This window comes from Pleurodeles waltl, chromosome 11 (assembly GCF_031143425.1).
Source record: "Pleurodeles waltl isolate 20211129_DDA chromosome 11, aPleWal1.hap1.20221129, whole genome shotgun sequence".
NCBI lineage: Eukaryota > Metazoa > Chordata > Amphibia > Caudata > Salamandridae > Pleurodeles > Pleurodeles waltl.
This window is the reverse complement of record NC_090450.1, coordinates 17,199,781-17,218,572: the sequence shown is the minus strand read 5'-3', so window position 1 is coordinate 17,218,572 and position 18,792 is coordinate 17,199,781.

Below are 18,792 nucleotides of genomic sequence, written 5' to 3'. Positions count from 1 at the left end.
TAGAAGGATGTAAGTAAACATTCCATTTATGGATTTCAAGTGGACAAGAAGGAAATTAAAAAGACAAAGGAAGGCAACAAGTACGTGTGACTTGTTTTTTCAAATCAGCCTTTGTACCTGCCAGAAAGGAGGAATGTAAACTCAACATTTTATTATTTACCTATCGACGAAATTGCTTCACTTGTACTGTCATTCTCCATAGTGGTAGATGATGTAGAGATAGGTTCTGTGAATGTTTCTTATTACAAGAGAACAAATGGAAATAATTAATTTTGTAAAATGATAAAACTAAATATAATAAAGTTGAATTTACTGTTAACATTTCAAGTGGCTGACAGACAGCATATCTATATACTTTGACGTGTCATGACATTACATATAAAAGAAATGTAGTGATAAAAAGGGAACAAAATTCTGCAGAATGAAAGTAAAGATAAATAGAGACAGAATGGAGGATTAGATGATGATTGTAAACAATAATAAAGAAAACAAAAAAGACATGAAAAAATCATTAAAAAATGATTAATTTGAGAGTCAACCTTAGTAGCAGGGTTAGAAAAATATATTTGGAGAGAAATGGGTAGCTTTAATTAAAGTTTGCCTGACTTTACCTTCTGTAGTCAAAGTTGATGTAAACGTTGTTTCTGCTGCTGTTTCTACTGTCAAAAGAACAGATTTAAAACATAAGTATCATCAGTCAGTCTAAACTGTTGGCAAATATTCAAAGAGGGAATTAATATTGCATGATTTTCAAAACATTGATTCTTATTTAGGCTATGCTTCACAGGGTATTCCTTAAAAAATTACAGGTATCCCATCCATCATATTACAAGTGCAGCAGGCTACAATTCATGCATGCTAAGGTGGACAGGAGATGCACTATGCTTGTGACTGTGAAGCCTATCACACAATACACAACATTCAGTGTGTAGGGCATCATTAATGTTTGGTGCACAGTCTCCTAAAATATTACACGTATCCCATCAATCATATTACAAGTGCAGCAGGCTACAATGCATGCATACTAAGGTGGATAGGAGATGCACTATGCTTGTGACTGTGTATCCTATCACAGAATACACTACATTCAGTGTGTAGGGCATCATTAATGTGTGGTGCACAGTCTCCTATCTTAAAGGTGGCTGTCAAAGTGAAATATAGCCATGCCACTTCCTATACTACTGGGGTGACGTCTGCAACATTTGTGGCACAGTCTCTGCCTCCCAAACTCAGAATAAAGCTATAGTTATAATATTTTAATATTAAACACATTTTGGTAGAAGAAAAGGTGATGCAGAGATGAAAAAATTGACCTAAAAGGAAATAAACTATTTAATGAAAGTAGGAAAAGAATGCTTCAAGAAGTATGATAAAAAAACAACAGTGTTTGCAAGTCTGTCTTCATAAGAGCAGGAAAACGTTAGAGTAGTCTAAAGATATTACCTGTATTTGAACTTGGCAAGCTTGTACTTTCTGATGTCACAATGACGGGAGCTGTAGATGGAAGTTCAGTTGTGGCTTCTTGTTGCAGCAAAGCAAATAAAAGACAGTATGATGACATATAAATCAGTCTGCTGTAATTGATTTCAATAGCAACTAAATATAAAGTAATAGATAAACGGCTCAAGATGCTATTTCCAATAAAAGACGTGTCATGAAATTAATGCAAAAACTCTATTTTAAATGTATATGTAGTTTGCCATGCATACTATGTACTAATAGAGTGAGATATACAAAGAAGAAATAGATGATTGAAGGATGTAAGTAAACATTCCATTTATGGATTTCAAGTGGACAAGAAGGAAATTAAAAAGACAAAGGAAGGCAACAAGTACGTGTGACTTGTTTTTTCAAATCAGCCTTTGTACCTGCCAGAAAGGAGGAATGTAAACTCAACATTTTATTATTTACCTATCGACGAAATTGCTTCACTTGTACTGTCATTCTCCATAGTGGTAGATGATGTAGAGATAGGTTCTGTGAATGTTTCTTATTACAAGAGAACAAATGGAAATAATTAATTTTGAAAAATGATAAAACTAAATATAATAAAGTTGAATTCACTGTTAACATTTCAAGTGGCTAACAGACAGCATATCTATATACTTTGACGTGTCATGACATTACATATAAAAGAAATGTAGTGATAAAAAGAGAACAAAATACTGCAGAATGAAAGTAAAGATAAATAGAGACAGAATGGAGGATTAGATGATGATTGTAAACAATAATAAAGAAAACAAAGAAGACATGAAAAAATCATTAAAAAATAATACATTTGAGAGTCAACCTTAGTAGCAGTGTTAGAAAAATATATTTGGAGAGAAATGGGTAGCTTTAATTAAAGTTTGCCTGACTTTACCTTCTGTAGTCAAAGTTGATGTAAACATTGTTTCTGCAGCTGTTTCTACTGTCAAAAGAACAGATTTAAAACATAAGTATCATCAGTCAGTCTAAACTGTTGGCAAATATTCAAAGAGGGAATTAATGTTGCCTGATTTTCAAGACATTGATTCTTATTTAGGCTATGCGTCACAGGGTATTCCTTAAAATATTACAGGAATCCCATCCATCATATTACAAGTGCCGCAAGCTACAATTCATGCATGCTAAGGTCGACAGGAGATGCACTATGCTTGTGACTGTGAAGCCTATCACACAATACACAACATTCCGTGTGTAGGGCATCATTAATGTTTGGTGCACAGTCTCGTAAAATATTACACGTATCCCATCAATCATATTACAAGTGCAGCAGGCTACAATGCATGCATACTAAGGTGGATAGGAGATGCACTATGCTTGTGACTGTGTATCCTATCACAGAATACACTACATTCAGTGTGTCGGGCATCATTAATGTGTGGTGCACATTCTCCTATCTGAAAGGTGGCTGTCAAAGTGCAATATAGCCATGCCACTTCCTATACTACTGGGGTGACGTCTGCAACATTTGTGGCACAGTCTCTGCCTCCCAAACTCAAAATAAAGCTATAGTTATAATATTTTAATATTAAACACATGTTGGTAGAAGAAAAGGTGATGCAGAGATGAAAAAATTGACTTAAAAGGAAATAAACTATTTAATGAAAGAAGAAAAGAATGCTTCAAGAAGTATGATTAAAAAAACAACAGTGTTTGCAAGTCTGTCTTCATAAGAGCAGAAAAACGTTAGAGTAGTCTAAAGATATTACCTGTAGTTGAACCTGGCAAGCTTGTACTTTCTGATGTCACAATGACGGGAGCTGTAGATGGAAGTTCAGTTGTCGTTTCTTGTTGCAGCAAAGCAAATAAAAGACAGTATGATAACATATAAATCAATCTGCTGTAATTGATTTCAATAACAACTAAATATAAAGTAATAGATAACCAGCTCAAGATGCTATTTCCAATAAAAGACATGTGTCATGAAATTAATGCAAAATCTCTATTTTAAATGTATACGTAGTTTGCCATGCATACTATGTACTAATAGAGTGAGATATACAAAGAAGAAATAGATGATTGAAGGATGTAAGTAAACATTCCATTTATGGATTTCAAGTGGAGAAGAAGGAAATTAAAAAGACAAAGTAAGGCAAAAAGTACGTGTGACTTGTTTTTTCAAATCAGGCTTAGTACCTGCCAGAAAAGAGGAATGTAAACTCAACATTTTATTATTTACCTAGCGACGAAATTGGTTCACTTGTACTGTCATTTTCCATAGTGGTAGATGATGTAGAGATAGGTTCTGTGAATGTTTCTTATTACAAGAGAACAAATGGAAATAATTAATTTTGTAAAATGATAAAACTAAATATAATAAAGTTGAATTTACTGTTAACATTTCAAGTGGCTAACAGACAGCATATCTATATACTTTGACGTGTCATGACATTACATATAAAAGAAATGTAGTGATAAAAAGGGAACAAAATACTGCAGAATGAAAGTAAAGATAAATAGAGACAGAATGGAGGATTAGATGATGATTGTAAACAATAATAAAGAAAACAAAAAAGCCATGAAAAAATCATAAAAAATAATACATTTGAGAGTCAACCTTAGTAGCAGTGTTAGAAAAATATATTTGGAGAGAAATAGTTAGCTTTAATTAAAGTTTGCCTGACTTTACCTTCTGTAGTCAAAGTTGATGTAAACGTTGTTTCTGCTGCTGTTTCTACTGTCAAAAGAACAGATTTAAAACATAAGTATCTTCAGTCAGTCTAAACTGTTGGCAAATATTCAAAGAGGGAATTAATGTTGCCTGATTTTCAAGACATTGATTCTTATTTAGGCTATGCTTCACAGGGTATTCCTTAAAATATTACAGGTATCCCATCCATGATATTACAAGTGCAGCAGGCTACAATGCATGCATGCTAAGGTGGACAGGAGATGCACTACGCTTGTGACTGTGAAGCCTATCACACAATACACAACATTCAGTGTGTAGGGCATATTTAATGTTTGGTGCACAGTCTCCTAAAATATTACACGTATCCCATCAATCATATTACAAGTGCAGCAGGCTACAATGCATGCATACTAAGGTGGATAGGAGATGCACTATGCTTGTGACTGTGTATCCTATCACAGAATACACTACATTCAGTGTGTAGGGCATCATTAATGTGTGGGGCACAGTCTCCTATCTTAAAGGTGGCTGTCAAAGTGAAATATAGCCATGCCACTTCCTATACTACTGGGGTGACGTCTGCAACATTTGTGGCACAGTCTCTGCCTCCCAAACTCAGAATAAAGCTATAGTTATAATATTTTAATATTAAACACATTTTGGTAGAAGAAAAGGTGATGCAGAGATGAAAAAATTGACCTAAAAGGAAATAAACTATTTAATGAAAGTAGGAAAAGAATGCTTCAAGAAGTATGATAAAAAAACAACAGTGTTTGCAAGTCTGTCTTCATAAGAGCAGGAAAACATTAGAGTAGTCTAAAGATATTACCTGTATTTGAACTTGGCAAGCTTGTACTTTCTGATGTCACAATGATGGGAGCTGTAGATGGAAGTTCAGTTGTGGTTTCTTGTTGCAGCAAAGCAAATAAAAGACAGTATGATAACATATAAATCAATCTGCTGTAATTGATTTCAATAACAACTAAATATAAAGTAATAGATAACCGGCTCAAGATGCTATTTCCAATAAAAGACATGTGTCATGAAATTAATGCAAAATCTCTATTTTAAATGTATATGTAGTTTGCCATGCATACTATGTACTAATAGAGTGAGATATACAAAGAAGAAATAGATGATTGAAGGATGTAAGTAAACATTCCATTTATGGATTTCAAGTGGAGAAGAATGAAATTAAAAAGACAAAGTAAGGCAAAAAGTACGTGTGACTTGTTTTTTCAAATCAGGCTTTGTACCTGCCAGAAAAGAGGAATGTAAACTCAACATTTTATTATTTATCTAGCGACGAAATTGGTTCGCTTGTACTGTCATTTTCCATAGTGGTAGATGATGTAGAGATAGGTTCTGTGAATGTTTCTTATTACAAGAGAACAAATGGAAATAATTAATTTTGTAAAATGATAAAACTAAATATAATAAAGTTGAATTTACTGTTAACATTTCAAGTGGCTAACAGACAGCATATCCATATAATTTGACGTGTCATGACATTACATATAAAAGAAATGTAGTGATAAAAAAGGAACAAAATACTGCAGAATGAAAGTAAAGATAAATAGAGACAGAATGGAGGATTAGATGATGATTGTAAACAATAATAAAGAAAACAAAAAAGCCATGAAAAAATCATAAAAAAATAATACATGTGAGAGTCAACCTAAGTAGCAGTGTTAGAAAAATATATTTGGAGATAAATGGGTAGCTTTAATTAAAGTTTGCCTGACTTTACCTTCTGTAGTCAAAGTTGATGTAAACGTTGTTTCTGCTGCTGTTTCTACTGTCAAAAGAACAGATTTAAAACATAGGTATCTTCAGCCAGTCTAAACTGTCGGCAAATATTCAAAGAGGGAATTAATGTTGCCTGATTTTCAAGACATTGATTCTTATTTAGGCTATGCTTCACAGGGTATTCCTTAAAATATTACAGGTATCCCATCCATGATATTACAAGTGCAGCAGGCTACAATGCATGCATGCTAAGGTGGACAGGAGATGCTCTACGCTTGTGACTGTGAAGCCTATCACACAATACACAACATTCAGTGTGTAGGGCATCATTAATGTTTGGTGCACAGTCTCGTAAAATATTACACGTATCCCATCAATCATATTACAAGTGCAGCAGGCTACAATGCATGCATACTAAGGTGGATAGGAGATGCACTATGCTTGTGACTGTGTATCCTATCACAGAATACACTACATTCAGTGTGTCGGGCATCATTAATGTGTGGTGCACAGTCTCCCATCTTAAAGGTGGCTGTCAAAGTGAAATATATCCATGACACTTCCCATCCTACTGGGGTGACGTCTGCACCATTTGTGGCACAGTCTCTGGCTCCCAAACTCAGAATAAAGCTATAGTTATAATATTTTAATATTAAACACATTTTGGTAGAAGAAAAGGTGATGCAGAGATGAAAAAATTGACCTAAAAGGAAATAAACTATTTATTGAAAGTAGGAAAAGAATGCTTCAAGAAGTATGATTAAAAAAAACAACAGTGTTTGCAAGTCTGTCTTCATAAGAGCAGGAAAACGTTAGAGTAGTCTAAAGATATTACCTGTAGTTGAACTTGGCAAGCTTGTACTTTCTGATTTCACAATGACGGGAGCTGTAGATGCAAGTTCAGTTGTGGTTTCTTGTTGCAGCAAAGCAAATAAAAGACAGTATGATAACATATAAATCAATCTGCTGTAATTGATTTCAATAACAACTAAATATAAAGTAATAGATAAACGGCTCAAGATGCTATTTCCAGTAAAAGACATGTGTCATTCAATTTATGCAAAAACTCTATTTTAAATGTATATGTAGTTTGCCATGCAAACTATGTACTAATAGAGTGAGATATACAAAGGAGAAATAGATGATTGAAGGATGTAAGGAAACATTCCAATTATGGATTTCAAGTGGACAAGAAGGAAATTAAAAAGACAAAGGAAGGCAACAAGTACGTGTGACTTGTTTTTTCAAATCAGGCTTTGTACCTGCCAGAAAGGAGGAATGTAAACTCAACATTTTATTATTTACCTATCAACGAAATTGCTTCACTTGTACTGTCATTCTCCATAGTGGTAGATGATGTAGAGATAGGTTCTGTGAATGTTTCTTATTACAAGAGAACAAATGGAAATAATTAATTTTGTAAAATGATAAAACTAAATATAATAAAGTTGAATTTACTGTTAACATTTCAAGTGGCTAACAGACAGCATATCTATATACTTTGACGTGTCATGACATTACATATAAAAGAAATGTAGTGATAAAAAGGGAACAAAATACTGCAGAATGAAAGTAAAGATAAATAGAGACAGAATGGAGGATTAGATGATGATTGTAAACAATAATAAAGAAAACAAAAAAGCCATGAAAAAATCATAAAAAAATAATACATTTGAGAGTCAACCTTAGTAGCAGTGTTAGAAAAATATATTTGGAGAGAAATGGGTAGCATTAATTAAAGTTTGCCTGACTTTACCTTCTGTAGTCAAAGTTGATGTAAACGTTGTTTCTGCTGCTGTTTCTACTGTCAAAGGAACAGATTTAAAACATAAGTATCTTCAGTCAGTCTAAACTGTTGGCAAATATTCAAAGAGGGAATTAATGTTGCCTGATTTTCAAGACATTGATTCTTATTTAGGCTATGCTTCACAGGGTATTCCTTAAAATATTACAGGTATCCCATCCATCATATTACAAGTGCAGCAGGCTACAATGCATGCATGCTAAGGTGGACAGGAGATGCACTACGCTTGTGACTGTGAAGCCTATCACACAATACACAACATTCAGTGTGTAGGGCATCATTAATGTTTGGTGCACAGTCTCCTAAAATATTACACGTATCCCATCAATCATATTACAAGTGCAGCAGGCTACAATGCATGCATACTAAGGTGGATAGGAGATGCACTATGCTTGTGACTGTGTATCCTATCACAGAATACACTACATTCAGTGTGTAGGGCATCATTAATGTGTGGTGCACAGTCTCCTATCTTAAAGGTGGCTGTCAAAGTGAAATATAGCCATGCCACTTCCTATACTACTGGGGTGACGTCTGCAACATTTGTGGCACAGTCTCTGCCTCCCAAACTCAGAATAAAGCTATAGTTATAATATTTTAATATTAAACACATTTTGGTAGAAGAAAAGGTGATGCAGAGATGAAAACATTGACCTAAAAGGAAATAAACTATTTAATGAAAGTAGGAAAAGAATGCTTCAAGAAGTATGATAAAAAAACAACAGTGTTTGCAAGTCTGTCTTCATAAGAGCAGGAAAACGTTAGAGTAGTCTAAAGATATTACCTGTATTTGAACTTGGCAAGCTTGTACTTTCTGATGTCACAATGATGGGAGCTGTAGATGGAAGTTCAGTTGTGGTTTCTTGTTGCAGCAAAGCAAATAAAAGACAGTATGATAACATATAAATCAATCTGCTGTAATTGATTTCAATAACAACTAAATATAAAGTAATAGATAACCGGCTCAAGATGCTATTTCCAATAAAAGACATGTGTCATGAAATTAATGCAAAATCTCTATTTTAAATGTATATGTAGTTTGCCATGCATACTATGTACTAATAGAGTGAGATATACAAAGAAGAAATAGATGATTGAAGGATGTAAGTAAACATTCCATTTATGGATTTCAAGTGGAGAAGAATGAAATTAAAAAGACAAAGTAAGGCAAAAAGTACGTGTGACTTGTTTTTTCAAATCAGGCTTTGTACCTGCCAGAAAAGAGGAATGTAAACTCAACATTTTATTATTTACCTAGCGACGAAATTGGTTCGCTTGTACTGTCATTTTCCATAGTGGTAGATGATGTAGAGATAGGTTCTGTGAATGTTTCTTATTACAAGAGAACAAATGGAAATAATAAATTTTGTAAAATGATAAAACTAAATATAATAAAGTTGAATTTACTGTTAACATTTCAAGTGGCTGACAGACAGCATATCTATATACTTTGACATGTCATGACATTACATATAAAAGAAATGTAGTGATAAAAAGGGAACAAAATACTGCAGAATGAAAGTAAAGATAAATAGAGACAGAATGGAGGATTAGATGATGATTGTAAACAATAATAAAGAAAACAAAAAAGACATGAAAAAATCATTAAAAAATGATTCATTTGAGAGTCAACCTTAGTAGCAGGGTTAGAAAAATATATTTGGAGAGAAATGGGTAGCTTTAATTAAAGTTTGCCTGACTTTACCTTCTGTAGTCAAAGTTGATGTAAACGTTGTTTCTGCTGCTGTTTCTACTGTCAAAAGAACAGATTTAAAACATAAGTATCATCAGTCAGTCTAAACTGTTGGCAAATATTCAAAGAGGGAATTAATATTGCATGATTTTCAAGACATTGATTCTTATTTAGGCTATGCTTCACGGGGTATTCCTTAAAAAATTACAGGTATCCCATCCATCATATTACAAGTGCAGCAGGCTACAATTCATGCATGCTAAGGTGGACAGGAGATGCACTATGCTTGTGACTGTGTATCCTATCACAGAATACACTACATTCAGTGTGTAGGGCATCATTAATGTGTGGTGCACAGTCTCCCATCTTAAAGGTGGCTGTCAAAGTGAAATATATCCATGACACTTCCCATCCTACTGGGGTGACGTCTGCACCATTTGTGGCACAGTCTCTGGCTCCCAAACTCAGAATAAAGCTATAGTTATAATATTTTAATATTAAACACATTTTGGTAGAAGAAAAGGTGATGCAGAGATGAAAAAATTGACCTAAAAGGAAATAAACTATTTAATGAAAGTAGGAAAAGAATGCTTCAAGAAGTATGATTAAAAAAAACAACAGTGTTTGCAAGTCTGTCTTCATAAGAGCAGGAAAACGTTAGAGTAGTCTAAAGATATTACCTGTAGTTGAACTTGGCAAGCTTGTACTTTCTGATGTCACAATGACGGGAGCTGTAGATGGAAGTTCAGTTGTGGTTTCTTGTTGCAGCAAAGCAAATAAAAGACAGTATGATAACATATAAATCAATCTGCTGTAATTGATTTCAATAACAACTAAATATAAAGTAATAGATAAACGGCTCAAGATGCTATTTCCAGTAAAAGACATGTGTCATTCAATTTATGCAAAAACTCTATTTTAAATGTATATGTAGTTTGCCATGCAAACTATGTACTAATAGAGTGAGATATACAAAGGAGAAATAGATGATTGAAGGATGTAAGGAAACATTCCAATTATGGATTTCAAGTGGACAAGAAGGAAATTAAAAAGACAAAGGAAGGCAACAAGTACGTGTGACTTGTTTTTTCAAATCAGGCTTTGTACCTGCCAGAAAGGAGGAATGTAAACTCAACATTTTATTATTTACCTATCAACGAAATTGCTTCACTTGTACTGTCATTCTCCATAGTGGTAGATGATGTAGAGATAGGTTCTGTGAATGTTTCTTATTACAAGAGAACAAATGTGTAGGAAGTTGGCTCTGTATGTGCTATTTCAAAGTAAGGAATAGCATGCACAGAGTCCAAGGGTTCCCCTTAGAGGTAAAATAGTGGTAAAAATAGATAATACTAATGCTCTATTTTGTGGTAGTGTGGTCGAGCAGTAGGCTTATCCAAGGAGTAGTGTTAAGCATTTGTTGTACATACACATAGACAATAAATGAGGTACACACACTCAGAGACAAATCCAGCCAATAGGTTTTTATATAGAAAAATATCTTTTCTTAGTTTATTTTAAGAACCACAGGTTCAAATTCTACATGTAATATCTCATTCGAAAGGTATTGCAGGTAAGTACTTTAGGAACTTCAAATCATCAAAATTGCATGTATACTTTTCAAGTTATTGACAAATAGCTGTTTTAAAAGTGGACACAGTGCAATTTTCACAGTTCCTGGGGGAGGTAAGTTTTTGTTAGTTTTACCAGGTAAGTAGGACACTTACAGGGTTCAGTTCTTGGTCCAAGGTAGCCCACCGTTGGGGGTTCAGAGCAACCCCAAAGTCACCACACCAGCAGCTCAGGGCCGGTCAGGTGCAGAGTTCAAAGTGGTGCCCAAAACACATAGGCTAGAATGGAGAGAAGGGGGTGCCCCGGTTCCGGTCTGCTTGCAGGTAAGTACCCGCGTCTTCGGAGGGCAGACCAGGGGGGTTTTGTAGGGCACCGGGGGGGACACAAGCCCACACAGAAATTTCACCCTCAGCAGCGCGGGGGCGGCCGGGTGCAGTGTAGAAACAAGCGTCGGGTTCGCAATGTTAGCCTATGAGAGATCTCGGGATCTCTTCAGCGCTGCAGGCAGGCAAGGGGGGGGTTCCTCGGGGAAACCTCCACTTGGGCGAGGGAGAGGGACTCCTGGGGGTCACTTCTCCAGTGAAAGTCCGGTCCTTCAGGTCCTGGGGGCTGCGGGTGCAGGGTCTCTCCCAGGCGTCGGGACTTAGGATTCAGAGAGTCGCGGTCAGGGGAAGCCTCGGGATTCCCTCTGCAGGCGGCGCTGTGGGGGCTCAGGGGGGACAGGCTTTGGTACTCACAGTATCGGAGTAGTCCTGGGGTCCCTCCTGAGGTGTTGGATCGCCACCAGCCGAGTCGGGGTCGCCGGGTGCAGTGGGGCAAGTCTCACGCTTCTTGCGGGGAGCTTGCAGGGTTCTTTAAAGCTGCTGGAAACAAAGTTGCAGCTTTTCTTGGAGCAGGTCCGCTGTCCTCAGGAGTTTCTTGTCTTTTCGAAGCAGGGGCAGTCCTCAGAGGATGTCGAGGTCGCTGGTCCCTTTGGAAGGCGTCGCTGGAGCAGGATCTTTGGAAGGCAGGAGACAGGCCGGTGAGTTTCTGGAGCCAAGGCAGTTGTCGTCTTCTGGTCTTCCGCTGCAGGGGTTTTCAGCTGGGCAGTCCTTCTTCTTGTAGTTGCAGGAATCTAATCTTCTAGGGTTCAGGGTAGCCCTTAAATACTAAATTTAAGGGCGTGTTTAGGTCTGGGGGGTTAGTAGCCAATGGCTACTAGCCCTGAGGGTGGGTACACCCTCTTTGTGCCTCCTCCCAAGGGGGGGGGGTCACAATCCTAACCCTATTGGGGGAATCCTCCATCTGCAAGATGGAGGATTTCTAAAAGTTAGAGTCACCTCAGCTCAGGACACCTTAGGGGCTGTCCTGACTGGCCAGTGACTCCTCCTTGTTATTCTCATTATTTTCTCCGGCCTTGCCGCCAAAAGTGGGGCCTGGCCGGAGGGGGCGGGCAACTCCACTAGCTGGAGTGTCCTGCTGGGTTGGCACAAAGGAGGTGAGCCTTTGAGGCTCACCGCCAGGTGTGACAATTCCTGCCTGGGAGAGGTGTTAGCATCTCCACCCAGTGCAGGCTTTGTTACTGGCCTCAGAGTGACAAAGGCACTCTCCCCATGGGGCCAGCAACATGTCTCGGTTTGTGGCAGGCTGCTAAAACTAGTCAGCCTACACAGATAGTCGGTTAAGTTTCAGGGGGCACCTCTAAGGTGCCCTCTGTGGTGTATTTTACAATGAAATGTACACTGGCATCAGTGTGCATTTATTGTGCTGAGAAGTTTGATACCAAACTTCCCAGTTTTCAGTGTAGCCATTATGGTGCTGTGGAGTTCGTGTTTGACAGACTCCCAGACCATATACTCTTATGGCTACCCTGCACTTACAATGTCTAAGGTTTTATTTAGACACTGTAGGGGTACCATGCTCATGCACTGGTACCCTCACCTATGGTATAGTGCACCCTGCCTTAGGGCTGTAAGGCCTGCTAGAGGGGTGTCTTACCTATACTGCATAGGCAGTGAGAGGCTGGCATGGCACCCTGAGGGGAGTGCCATGTCGACTTACTCGTTTTGCCCTCACTAGCACACACAAGCTGGTAAGCAGTGTGTCTGTGCTGAGTGAGAGGTCTCCAGGGTGGCATAAGACATGCTGCCGCCCTTAGAGACCTTCCTTGGCATCAGGGCCCTTGGTACTAGAAGTACCAGTTACAAGGGACTTATCTGGATGCCAGGGTCTGCCAATTGTGGATACAAAAGTACAGGTTAGGGAAAGAACACTGGTGCTGGGGCCTGGTTAGCAGGCCTCAGCACACTTTCAATTGTAAACATAGCATCAGCAAAGGCAAAAAGTCAGGGGGCAACCATGCCAAGGAGGCATTTCCTTACACAACCCCCCCCCAAACGAAAGAGGATGAGACTAACCTTTCCCAAGAGAGTCTTCATTTTCTAAGTGGAAGAACCTGGAAAGGCCATCTGCATTGGCATGGGCAGTCCCAGGTCTGTGTTCCACTATAAAGTCCATTCCCTGTAGGGAGATGGACCACCTCAACAGTTTAGGATTTTCACCTTTCATTTGCATCAGCCATTTGAGAGGTCTGTGGTCAGTTTGAACTAGGAAGTGAGTCCCAAAGAGGTATGGTCTCAGCTTCTTCAGGGACCAAACCACAGCAAAGGCCTCCCTCTCAATGGCACTCCAACGCTGCTCCCTGGGGAGTAACCTCCTGCTAATGAAAGCAACAGGCTGGTCAAGGCCATCATCATTTGTTTGGGACAAAACTGCCCCTATCCCATGTTCAGAGGCATCAGTCTGCACAATGAACTGCTTAGAATAATCTGGAGCTTTGAGAACTGGTGCTGAGCACATTGCCTGTTTCAGGGTGTCAAAGGCCTGTTGGCATTCCACAGTCCAGTTTACTTTCTTGGGCATTTTCTTGGAGGTGAGTTCAGTGAGGGCTGTCACAATGGATCCATATCCCTTCACAAACCTCCTGTAATACCCAGTCAAGCCAAGGAATGCCCTGACTTGAGTCTGGGTTTTTGGAGCTACCCAGTCCAGAATAGTCTGGATCTTGGGTTGGAGTGGCTGAACTTGGCCTCCACCTACAAGGTGTCCCAAGTAAACCACAGTTCCCTGCCCTATCTGGCATTTGGATGCCTTGATAGAGAGGCCTGCAGATTGCAGAGCCTTCAAAACCTTCCTCAGGTGGACCAGGTGATCCTGCCAGGTGGAGCTAAAGACAGCAATATCATCAAGATAAGCTGTGCTAAAGGACTCCAAGCCAGCAAGGACTTGATTCACCAACCTTTGGAAGGTGGCAGGGGCATTCTTTAAACCAAAGGGCATAACAGTAAACTGATAATGCCCATCAGGTGTGGAGAATGCTGTCTTTTCTTTTGCTCCAGGTGCCATTTTTATTTGCCAGTACCCTGCTGTCAAGTCAAAGGTACTTAGAAATTTGGCAGCACCTAATTTATCAATGAGCTCATCAGCTCTTGGAATTGGATGGGCATCTGTCTTGGTGACAGAATTGAGCCCTCTGTAGTCCACACAAAACCTCATCTCTTTCTTTCCATCTTTGGTGTGAGGTTTGGGGACTAAGACCACTGGGCTAGCCCAGGGGCTGTCAGAGCGCTCAATTACTCCCAATTCCAGCATCTTGTGGACTTCCACCTTGATGCTTTCCTTAACATGGTCAGACTGTCTAAAGATTTTGTTCTTGACAGGCATGCTGTCTCCTGTGTCCACATCATGGGTACACAGGTGTGTCTGACCAGGGGTTAAGGAGAAGAGTTCAGGAAACTGTTGTAGGACTCTCCTACAATCAGCTTGCTGTTGGCCAGAGAGGGTGTCTGAGTAGATCACTCCATCTACTGTACCATCTTTTGGGTCTGATGACAGAAGATCAGGGAGAGGTTCACTCTCTGCCTCCTGATCCTCATCTGTTACCATCAACAGATTGACATCAGCCCTGTCGTGGAAGAGCTTAAGGCGGTTTACATGGATCACCCTCTTGGGGCTCCTGCTTGTGCCCAGGTCCACCAAGTAGGTGACCTGACTCTTCCTCTCTAGTACTGGGTAAGGGCCACTCCATTTGTCCTGGAGTGCCCTGGGAGCCACAGGCTCCAGAACCCAGACTTTCTGCCCTGGTTGGAACTCAACCAGTGCAGCCTTTTGGTCATACCAAAACTTCTGGAGCTGTTGGCTGGCCTCAAGGTTTTTGGTTGCCTTTTCCATGTACTCTGCCATTCTAGAGCGAAGGCCAAGTACATAGTCCACTATGTCTTGTTTTGGCTCATGGAGAGGTCTCTCCCAACCTTCTTTAACAAGAGCAAGTGGTCCCCTTACAGGATGACCAAACAGAAGTTCAAAGGGTGAGAATCCTACTCCCTTCTGTGGCACCTCTCTGTAAGCGAAAAGCAGGCATGGCAAGAGGACATCCCATCTCCTTTTGAGTTTTTCTGGGAGCCCCATGATCATGCCCTTTAATGTCTTGTTGAATCTCTCAACTAAGCCATTAGTTTGTGGATGGTATGGTGTAGTGAATTTATAAGTCACCCCACACTCATTCCACATGTGCTTTAGGTATGCTGACATGAAGTTGGTACCTCTGTCAGACACCACCTCCTTAGGGAAACCCACTCTGGTAAAGATACCAATGAGGGCCTTGGCTACTGCAGGGGCAGTAGTCGACCTAAGGGGAATAGCTTCAGGATACCTGGTAGCATGATCCACTACTACCAGGATATACATATTTCCTGAGGCTGTGGGAGGTTCTAGTGGACCAACTATGTCCACACCCACTCTTTCAAAGGGAACCCCCACCACTGGAAGTGGAATGAGGGGGGCCTTTGGATGCCCACCTGTCTTACCACTGGCTTGACAGGTGGGGCAGGAGAGGCAAAACTCCTTAACCATGTTGGACATATTGGGCCAGTAGAAGTGGTTGACTAACCTCTCCCACGTCTTGGTTTGTCCCAAATGTCCAGCAAGGGGAATGTCATGGGCCAATGTTAGGATGAACTCTCTGAACAGCTGAGGCACTACCACTCTCCTAGTGGCACCAGGTTTGGGGTCTCTGGCCTCAGTGTACAGGAGTCCATCTTCCCAATAGACCCTATGCGTTCCATTTTTCTTGCCTTTGGACTCTTCAGCAGCTTGCTGCCTAAGGCCTTCAAGAGAGGGACAGGTTTCTTGTCCCTTACACAGCTCCTCCCTTGAGGGTCCCCCTGGGCCTAAGAGCTCAACCTGATAAGGTTCAAGCTCCAAAGGCTCAGTTCCCTCAGAGGGCAGAACTTCTTCCTGAGAAGAGAGGTTCCCTTTCTTTTGCTGTGTTGCAGTTGGTTTCCCAACTGACTTTCCTGTTCTCTTGGTAGGCTGGGCCATTCTTCCAGACTCCAGCTCTACTTGTTCACCCTGTGCCTTGCACTGTGCTCTTGTTTTCACACACACTAGTTCAGGGATACCCAGCATTGCTGCATGGGTTTTTAGTTCTACCTCAGCCCATGCTGAGGACTCCAGGTCATTTCCAAGCAGACAGTCCACTGGGATATTTGAGGAGACCACCACCTGTTTCAGGCCATTGACCCCTCCCCATTCTAAAGTAACCATTGCCATGGGATGTACTTTTCTCTGATTGTCAGCGTTGGTGACTGTGTAAGTTTTTCCAGTCAGGTATTGGCCAGGGGAAACCAGTTTCTCTGTCACCATGGTGACACTGGCACCTGTATCCCTCAGGCCCTCTATTCTAGTCCCATTAATTAAGAGTTGCTGTCTGTATTTTTGCATGTTAGGCGGCCAGACAGCTAGTGTGGCTAAATCCACCCCACCCTCAGAAACTAGAGTAGCTTCAGTGTGGACCCTGATTTGCTCTGGGCACACTGTTGATCCCACTTGGAGACTAGCCATACCAGTGTTACCTGGATGGGAGTTTGGAGCGGAACCTTTCTTGGGACAGGCCTTGTCTCCAGTTTGGTGTCCATGCTGTTTACAGCTATGACACCAGGCCTTTTTGGGATCAAAGTTTTTACCCTTGTACCCATTGTTTTGTGAAGAGGCTCTGGGCCCACCCTCCTGTGCAGGTTTTTGGGGGCCTGTAGAAGACTCTTTGCTATTTTTAGTTTTGGTTGTCTCATCACCCTTCCCCTGGGGAGTCTTTGTGACCCCTTTCTTTTGGTCACCCCCTGTTGAAGTCTTGGACACCCTTGTCTTGACCCAATGGTCCGCCTTCTTTCCCAATTCTTGGGGAGAAATTGGTCCTAGGTCTACCAGATGCTGATGCAGTTTATCATTGAAACAATTACTTAACAGGTGTTCTTTCACAAATAAATTGTACAGCCCATCATAATTACTTACACCACTGCCTTGAATCCAACCATCTAGTGTTTTCACTGAGTAGTCAACAAAGTCAACCCAGGTCTGGCTCGAGGATTTTTGAGCCCCCCTGAACCTAATCCTGTACTCCTCAGTGGAGAATCCAAAGCCCTCAATCAGGGTACCCTTCATGAGGTCATAAGATTCTGCATCTTGTCCAGAGAGTGTGAGGAGTCTATCCCTACACTTTCCTGTGAACATTTCCCAAAGGAGAGCACCCCAGTGAGATCTGTTCACTTTTCTGGTTACACAAGCCCTCTCAAAAGCTGTGAACCATTTGGTGATGTCATCACCATCTTCATATTTAGTTACAATCCCTTTAGGGATTTTCAACATGTCAGGAGAATCTCTGACCCTATTTATGTTGCTGCCACCATTGATGGGTCCTAGGCCCATCTCTTGTCTTTCCCTCTCTATGGCTAGGATCTGTCTTTCCAAAGCCAATCTTTTGGCCATCCTGGCTAACTGGATGTCCTCTTCACTGGGGCTATCCTCAGTGATTTCAGAGGTGTTGGTCTCTCCTGTGAGGGAACCAGCATCTCTGACTATTATTTTTGGAGTCAGGGTTTGAGGGACCCTGTTCTCCCTAGATAGGACTGGTAGGGGGGAATTGTCCTCCAAGTCACTATCCTCTTCCTCTGAGTTGCCACCCTCAGAGGGGTTGGCCTTTTCAAACTCTGCCAAAAGCTCCTGGAGCTGTATTTTGGTAGGTTTGGGGCCCATTGTTATTTTCTTTATTTTACAGAGTGACCTTAGCTCCCTCATCTTAAGATGGAGGTAAGGTGTGGTGTCGAGTTCCACCACAGTCACATCTGTGCTAGACATTTTGCTTCTAAAAGTTGGAATACTTTTTAAGAATCTACAACTGGTTCTAGAATCTAATTCAAACTTTTACAAACTTTTAAACTCTAAAAGAAATGCTAAACAGGGACTTAACACACAAGGCCCTAGCAGGACTTTTAAGAATTTAGAAAACTTTTCAAATTGCAAAAATCAATTTCTAATGACAATTTTGGAATTTGTCGTGTGATCAGGTATTGGCTGAGTAGTCCAGCAAATGCAAAGTCTTGTACCCCACCGCTGATCCACCAATGTAGGAAGTTGGCTCTGTATGTGCTATTTCAAAGTAAGGAATAGCATGCACAGAGTCCAAGGGTTCCCCTTAGAGGTAAAATAGTGGTAAAAATAGATAATACTAATGCTCTATTTTGTGGTAGTGTGGTCGAGCAGTAGGCTTATCCAAGGAGTAGTGTTAAGCATTTGTTGTACATACACATAGACAATAAATGAGGTACACACACTCAGAGACAAATCCAGCCAATAGGTTTTTATATAGAAAAATATCTTTTCTTAGTTTATTTTAAGAACCACAGGTTCAAATTCTACATGTAATATCTCATTCGAAAGGTATTGCAGGTAAGTACTTTAGGAACTTCAAATCATCAAAATTGCATGTATACTTTTCAAGTTATTGACAAATAGCTGTTTTAAAAGTGGACACAGTGCAATTTT